We start from the raw sequence: 8790 nt of genomic DNA, 5'->3' as shown, positions 1-8790 counted from the left end.
AAAAGCCCATTAATAAAAGTTTCTTCATGAGGTTTTCTCTGGGGTTTTAATAGAAGATTGGGGAATCAGGGTAAGTGGACAAATAATTGTACAACAAAAGGTAAGACATTCACATTTATTTCTCTTTTTTTATAAATAATTTCTAAAAGAAATTATCTTTTATGACCTGGATAACTACTAAGAAAAAAAAGGAATATACAGGAAACTTTTTCAACATGCTACTAATCATTAAGTTTGTTCTTGCAATTAAAAAATGGTGTGAGTCAAAGTTTGAATGACATTTCTTGCTAACATGAATTCCAGCCATTTCATTCTAATTGCCCAATAAGCAGCATACAAGAGGAACATTAAGGGATTTCTAAATCAAAGGAAAAATGATTGATTAATGAAATAAAAAACACATCAAAGCTAAGTCAATAGTTTGTCAAGCAAAAGGAACATGCACAGGAAATCCAAATAGGTCAATATTAGAGGGAGCCAATCCAGTTACATACATACAACATCAGAAAAAATTATTCACAACAGAGCTATTAATGTGGTTTGCATCACTAAGGATTACAAACTGCTATTCCAGTTCCCATTCATCTGAGAACTGATCTGAATGAAGATTGTATGAAGTATAGCGCCAAATTACAATAGCCAAATTATTAATTATTACAATTATTCACACTTCCTTCAGGCTTAGCCAAGGAGTACAACCCAACCCAACCTAACCCAATTTCCTTAAGGACCAAATAATATGTGGCTTAGTTACAATATATCCATCCATATATCTCAATATTTTCAAAAGGACTTTGGTAGGAACTTTTTTCAAATACAGTGATACCTCATCTTACAAACGCCTCATCATACAAACTTTTCGAGATACAAACCCGGGGTTTAAGAATTTTTTGCCTCTTCTTACAAACTATTTTCACCTTACAAACCCACTGCCGCCACTGGGATGCCCCACCTCCGGACTTCCGTTGCCAGCGAAGCACCTATTTTTGCACTGCTGGGATTTCCCTGAGGCTCCCCTCCATGGGAAACCCCACCTCCGGACTTCTGTGTTTTTGTGATGTTACAGGGGAATCCCAGCAGCACAAAAACAGGCGCTTCACTGGCAATGGAAGTCCGGAGGAGGAGTTTCGAGGACTTCATTATTTTTGCGATGCTGCAATTTCACTGATGCTCCCTTCAGTGGGAAACCCCACCTCCAGACTTCCGTTACCAGCGAATCACTCGTTTTTGCAATGCTGGGATTCCCCTGCTGGGATTCCCCTGCAGCATTGCAAAAACACAGAAGTTGGAAGTTGGGTTTTCCCATGAAGGGGAGCCTCAGGGGAATCCCAGCAGTGCAAAAACGGGCGCTTCGGCTGGCAAAAGGGGTGAATTTTGGGCTTGCACACATTAATCGCTTTCCCATTGATTCCTATGGGAAACATTTTTTCGTCTTACAAACTTTTCACCTTAAGAACCTCGTCCCGGAACCAATTAAGTTTGCAAGACAAGGTATCACTGTATATACATTCTATTTATACTTCAAAAAGGCACCGATAATTACGAATGAAGAATTAACAAGATACCAAAAATGACAAGAATATCCCTTGTCACCATTACTACTTAGCGTTAAGTTCTTAAAATGCTTAAAATATTTACTTTAACACTAGAAATATCGAACAGAGATATAAGATTAGTTGGGGGAAAGATCAAAAGCAACATGAGAAAATATTATTTTACTGAAAGAGTAGTAGATCCTTGGAACAAACTTCCAGCAGACATGGTTGATAAATCCACAGTAACTGAATTTAAACATGCCTGGGATAAACATATATCTATCCTAAGATAAAATACAGAAAATAGTATAAGGGCAGACTAGATGGATCATGAGGTCTTTTTCTGCCGTCAGTCTTCTATGTTTCTATGATATCAAGGTGTAGCCCATCCCACTAAGTGAAATTTCAATATCTTCCATTATTTAGCAGTCAAGCTCAAAATCAGCAATTCAAATGAATCTAAAAGATCTCAAGAGCCCTATAAATGAGATAGAACACTGAAACCTGTTTACAAAAAATGAAATTAAAGGAGAGATTTCAGCAGGATGTTTTTAAAAAATGCTTCACAACTGATTGATAAGCTATTGAAACAATGTATAAATTTAACAATTAGCTTTCTTCACGAATTATGATTACTATTACTTAAATGACAAAGCACAATTGCACTAACGGTGACACGTAATAAAATAATTCTGTACTACAAGGTAACTCTCTGCTTCTGTCTTCAGGAACTCATTGCCCTGATTAATTGGATTTGGCTTGGTAGCTCATTAAATTCCCTCTGCAGTTTCACATTTCTATCGGGAGGTCACGTTCACAAATGAGAGATGCCCTCTAGATAAGCTTATAAAGGGCTTTGAATGTCAACAAAAGGACCTTATGTAGGATTCTGTTAAATGGAAACACACATTGAAGATAGCAGCATTTAGGTTTGTCCATAGTGACATGGCTATTAAGCAGATGTAGTAACTTTTGTTTATGATGTAGCGTTGTCCTGGACTTATTCTTAAACCGAGTTTTATTATGCATGCCCCATTGTGAGTTTATCCTAGGTTTGACTGAAACACTTTTACTTTGCATCAAAAATTACATGTAAGGGGATACCTAGGATCAGCTGAGTTTTGGTATCTATCCAAATTAGTAATGGCGAGGAAAACTTTACAGCTTGAAAGTTCCCTTCACGTGCATTTGATGCATACTTCCAAATATGTCACAGAATAATCTTTCCTGTATATTTATTAGAAATAACTAATTTAGGTTAGTTGGCTACTGTTAAAGGATGCTGAAAAGAGAATTAAATTTGGAAAATAATTAGAAGGGACAAAGGATATCTCTGCCCTTGATAAGTCTAAATTCTCCAAATGGATAGAATATTGGCCAAGTGTGATTGGACACACAAGGAATTTGTCTTGGTGCTTATGCTCTCAGTGTACATAAAAGAAAATATAGATTCGTCAAGAAACACGTGGTACAACACTTAATGATTGTCATAGGGGTCAAATAAGCAATGAAGAAACAATCAATATTAATAAAAATCTTAGGATACATAAATTCTCAAAATGTCCAGATATTATTTAAAAGCCTACGTTTGGACCTTAGAAAACATAAGAGAAAGCAAGGTAACCCATTTTTTTTGGTCATTTATTTCCTGCACTGAAAATGAAGATGGGGAAAAGGAATCCTCAATCTGAGTATTGCACTGGCAGTTCTGTGTTAGCAAAAACTTCAGAAGAGAAGGATTTAGGGGTCGTGATTTCTGACAGTCTCAAAATGGGTGAGCAGTGTGGTCGGGCGGTAGGAAAGGCAAGTAGGATGCTTGGCTGCATAGCTAGAGGTATAACAAGCAGGAAGAGGGAGATTATGATCCCCTTATATAGAGCGCTGGTGAGACCACATTTGGAGTACTGTGTTCAGTTCTGGAGACCTCACCTACAAAAAGATATTGACAAAATTGAACGGGTCCAAAGACGGGCTACAAGAATGGTGGAAGGTCTTAAGTATAAAACGTATCAGAAAAGACTTAATGAACTCAATCTGTATAGTCTGGAGGACAGAAGGAAAAGGGGGGACATGATCGAAACATTTAAATATATTAAAGGGTTAAATAAGGTCCAGGAGGGAAGTGTTTTTAATAGGAAAGTGAACACAAGAACAAGGGGGCACAATCAAGTTAGTTGGGGGAAAGATCAAAGGCAACATGAGAAAATATTATTTTACTGAAAGAGTAGTAGATGCTTGGAACAAACTTCCAGCAGACGTGGTTGGTAAATCCACAGTAACCGAATGTAAACATGCCTGGGATAAACATATATCCATCCTAAGATAAAATACAGAAAACAGTATAAGGGCAGACTAGATGGACCATGAGGTCTTTTTCTGCCGTCAGTCTTCTGTGTTTCTATGTTTCTAAGCATACTTTGCAGAGTATTTTTGTTTTTAGAGAACAAATAGCTACATCTTTAAGGGAATTTGGACTACCTAGGAAATTGATGCCCTTGCCTGTTCTCCAGTTACTTTCCTATTTGATTTGCCTTCAACCTTTCTGTAACAATAGACAAGTGTATGGAAATATCCGGCTCTTAGTAATAGAAATTGTAAATATTCTTTATTTAGATCAATTTATCAGAATATTTACATTAAAACAGGATTTTCGTTGTTATACTAGTTTCATATTCTGATAAATGACTGAAGTACAATAATAACTTTAGCTTTTGAAAACCACACCTTCTCAAATCACACATTATGCCACTCCTACTTTTCAGCTTTATTTATTTTATTTATTTATTCTTTAGATTTGTATGCCGCCCCTCTCCGAAGACTCGGGGCGGCTCACAACAAGATATAACAAATCATAAATAATCCAAATAACTTTAAAATATTTAAAGATTTAAAAGAACCCCATATACTAACAGACACACACACAAGCATACCATGTATAAAATTGAACAAGCCCGGGGGAGGTGTTTCAATTCCCCCATGCCTGATGGCAAAGGTGGGTTTTAAGGAGTTTACGGAAGGCAGGAAGAGTAGGGGCAGTTCTAATCTCTGGGGGGAGTTGGTTCCAGAGAGCCGGTGCCGCCACAGAGAAGGCTCTTCCCCTGGGGCCCGCCAACCGACATTGTTTAGTTGACGGGACCCGGAGAAGGCCCACTCTGTGGGACCTAATCGGTCGCTGGGATTCGTGCGGCAGGAGGCGGTCCCGGAGATATTCTGGCCCAGTGCCATGAAGGGCTTTAAAGTTCATAACCAACACCTTTAAGCTTTAAGCCATATTTCATATCTTGTGCAAAGCTGTTACATGTCTCCACTTTTTCTCCATTAACAAATGATGGGCTTAATTTTCATCACTTTATCCCCTTCAACTATTTTTGTTAAGTCTGTAAAAAGAAATTCTGTAAAATACTGTCTCTGTAAATTTTAAAATTTATTTATTGGATGTATATGCCCCAAGTCACGAATTATTGAAAAGGCAAATTATGAGTTCACTAGAAGTAATATTATAGTCTGGCATATAGTCTAGGCATTTATTTTATGGGGTAAATATGTGGCCCTGTATATTTATCCCTGTAAAGCAAATACCTGTGGATGAGAGAAACCAAGAACCCTGAACTGGAACAATTCGTATAAGCAAAAATATTTGACCCTCCCTGTAAGAGAGCAATGATTCAAATCCCCCAGCTTCCTTTTATTTATTTTATTTATTTATTTATTATTTAGATTTGTATGCCGCCCCTCTCCGCAGACTTTTAAATGAGTAAAGGACACTTCAGTGATTTCATCAGCTTTACCTTTACAAAGAGCCAAACTTTTACTGTAGATTTACAAGCTAGTGAAGTACAGTACACTGAAATAATTCATTTTAACTTTGGTTTTATAGAGTTTGCATAATTGTTTGTTTGAGAAAGAGAAGGTTGAAGGATCATTTATAGCCAGTACATCCTTTCATTTAATTAAGTATGAGTACTGTGTTGCTAGGGAAACTAAACTGTTCGTGGCTGTATAAAAGAACATTTTGAATATTCTGAAATTTTGGAAGATAATGTATGGGTAGCTAGAAATGTTTTAATCTTAAAGCTGTATGTGAAAGGAATAAAAATGAAGCTTCGTTTTTGAGTCCGGAAGAAGACTTCTGCCTCATGTATGCCAGTGGCCAGTTAGGTCCCACAGAGCTGGCCTTCTCCAGTTCCCGTCGACGAGACAATGTCGACTGGCGGGGCCTAGGGGAAGAGTCTTTTTTGTGGCGGCCCCGGCCCTCTGGAACGAATTCCTTCCAAAGATACGTACCACCCCCTCCCTCCTGGTCTTTCGTAAAGTTTTAAAAACCTACCTTTGCCGGCGGGCATGGGAGCCGTGAGTGATAAGATTGTCTTTTAAAATGTTTTTGTAAATTTTCATATTTTATAGTTATTAGATTTCTTATGTATATTGTTATATTTAATGTTGTACGCCGCCCTGAATCGCCTCAAGAAGGGCGGCATAGAAATCTAATAAAGAAAGAAAGAAAGAAAGAAAGAAAGAAAGAAAGAAAGAAAGAAAGTAAGTAAGTAAGTAAGTAAGTAAGTAAGTAAGTAAGTAAAGTATTTTTGGATATAACATGGGTATAGTAGGTTAGAATGCTCCTTTGAATGTCTTAAATACACCTCTAATCAATATGCTTTGAAACAAAAGCCGCTTCCCAACTGTCCCCTGAAGCCGAACGCCAAAGCCGAACTTCCGCGTTCGGCTTCAGGAGACAGCTGGGAAGCGGCGCGGCTGTTTTAAAAGGTCGCAGCCGGCCTGGGGGGCTTTCCAGCACCCCCCGAACCCCAAACCCGGGTTCGGGGGGGTGCTGGGAAGCCCCCCATGCCGGCTGCGACCTTTTAAAACAGCCGCGCCGCTTCCCAGCTGTCTCCTGAAGCCGAACGCCAAAGCCGAACTTCCGCGTTCGGCTTCGGGAGACAGCTGGGAAGCAGCACGGCTGTTTTAAAAGGTGACAGCCGGGCTGGGGGGCTTCCCAGCAACCTCCCGAACCGAACCCGGGGTTCAGAAAAATTTTGCCTCTTCTTACGAACTTTGTTCGAGTTACGAACCGGCGTTCGGGAGGCTTCTGGGAAGCCCCGCCGCCCGGCTGTCACCTTTTAAAACAGCCGCGCGGCTTCCCAGCAGTCTGCGAATGCCGGTTCGTAACTCGAAAAAAGTTCGTAAGAAGAGGCAAAATTTTTCTGAACCCCGGGTTCGTATCATGAGTTGTTCGTAAGAAGAGGGGTTCGTATCTTGAGGTACCACTGTACCATCAAATATAACTACTTTTTCAAACCTGTCTTATAACCACTGAGCTCCTGAAATTTCTTTTAATTTACAGATATTATCTTGAAGGAAAGGACGAAGAGAAATACAAAGTTTAGCCCATTTTTTTTATAGCAGTTTTTTTCAATATCCAGGATTGGAAGTAGGAATACTCCTGAAATACAATGATGGCTTTTTTTTTAACTCTTTGTGATATGAAATGCTTAAACAAAAGGCTGTGTTATAACAAAATGGTCATTTGACCAAATTCTGCTTTGTGGTGCATCAATGCTTCTTTGTTAGGGTGACATCTCTAAAATATGCCTTTGTCCTGAATGGAATGTTTCTAGAGGCGTTCTACATAAGTAGCTTGGTAGGCAGTTGGTAATCTCGGGATGAAGTATGCAATCAAATAATTTAAAATCTAATTTTAAAACTGTATACAGTATTTTCTATATCACATCCAGGTTTTTTTTAACCTTACTGAAACTTAATCTTGAAAAAGTACAGGCTAAACTCTCTAGATCCAAAATATTTTATTCATAACGTATTGTATCGCAAAGAATGAAATAAAAGAGTATCTTTCCTTTTTTAGTATAACTAGTTGTTTGTTCAGTTCCTTTTGGACTTTGTTTAGACTGATGTCCCTGTTCACATATTAAAGTATTGTGAGAAATATACCTAGGAACTAAATATGGAATCATGTAAGATTTGTCTTGTCCTTTGATGAAATTGGGCAACTGCTTTCTCCAACAGATATTTGAAGAATATTGAAATACAATAAATTGTTATATATAGAAACATGGAAACATAGAAGACTGACGGCAGAAAAAGACCTCATGCCCTTATACTATTTTCTGTATTTTATCTTACAATGGATATATGTTTATCCCAGGCATGTTTAAATTCAGTTACTGTGGATTTACCAACCACGTCTGCTGGAAGTTTGTTCCAAGGATCTACTACTCTTTCAGTAAAATAATATTTTCTCATGTTGCCTTTGATCTTTCCCCCAACTAACTTCAGATTATGTCCCCTTGTTCTTGTGTTCACTTTCCTATTAAAAACACTTCCCTCCTGAACCTTATTTAACCCTTTAACATATTTAAATGTTGCGATCATGTCCCCCCTTTTCCTTCTGTCCTCCAGACTATACAGATTGAGTTCATTAAGTCTTTCCTGATACGTTTTATGCTTAAGACCTTCCACCATTCTTGTAGCCCGTCTTTGGACCCGTTCAATTTTGTCAATATCCTTTTGTAGGTGAGGTCTCCAGAACTGAACACAGTATTCCAAATGTGGTCTCACCAGCGCTCTATATAAGGGGATCACAATCTCCCTCTTCCTGCTTGTTATATGGCTTTATATATATTATTTAATCATAGCAATAGGAGAGAGGGATAATTTGGCTCAGATACCAAAATATGTTTAGTAAATTGCTACTTAACTATTACACTTTAAGATATATGAAGAATTAATCACCGATATTTCATATGTCCCACTCTCCACATGTGACCAGATGATAGAATGGAAAAAGAACCAGATCTGCCAATAACCTTGAGGCAATAGCAGATCTCTGCAATTGATAGATGAAAATTATCTCATATCTCACTGCATATTGAAAGCATATCCACTAGCCTCATAACATGGAACAATTAGGGCTATTTTGCTATATGTTGTTGTGGTTGGCTCTGGCCCAGCTCCTGCCCCAGGGAATGGGGAGGTGGATGCAGGGGAAACTTCAACATGTCACAGGCCTGTGTTATTGCCGACAGAGTCAGTTCAGAGTTTGGTTTCCTCGGACGAAGAAGAAGGTGGGAGTGACTCTGCAGAGGAGGGCTTGGCACACAGCCAAGGCAGTCAATCTCCCTTATCTTCCATTGATTCAGATGATGATGTTTTGGACCCACGCAAGCACAGAATTATGCAAGCGTAGAATTATGCATAGAAGAGACCAAGTAAGAACATATTACAGGAAATAAGGGAGGCC

The sequence above is a fragment of the Erythrolamprus reginae genome, chromosome 7, assembly GCF_031021105.1.
Source record: "Erythrolamprus reginae isolate rEryReg1 chromosome 7, rEryReg1.hap1, whole genome shotgun sequence".
NCBI lineage: Eukaryota > Metazoa > Chordata > Lepidosauria > Squamata > Dipsadidae > Erythrolamprus > Erythrolamprus reginae.
The sequence above is the reverse complement of the archived record's forward strand: the minus strand, read 5'-3'. Positions refer to the sequence as shown.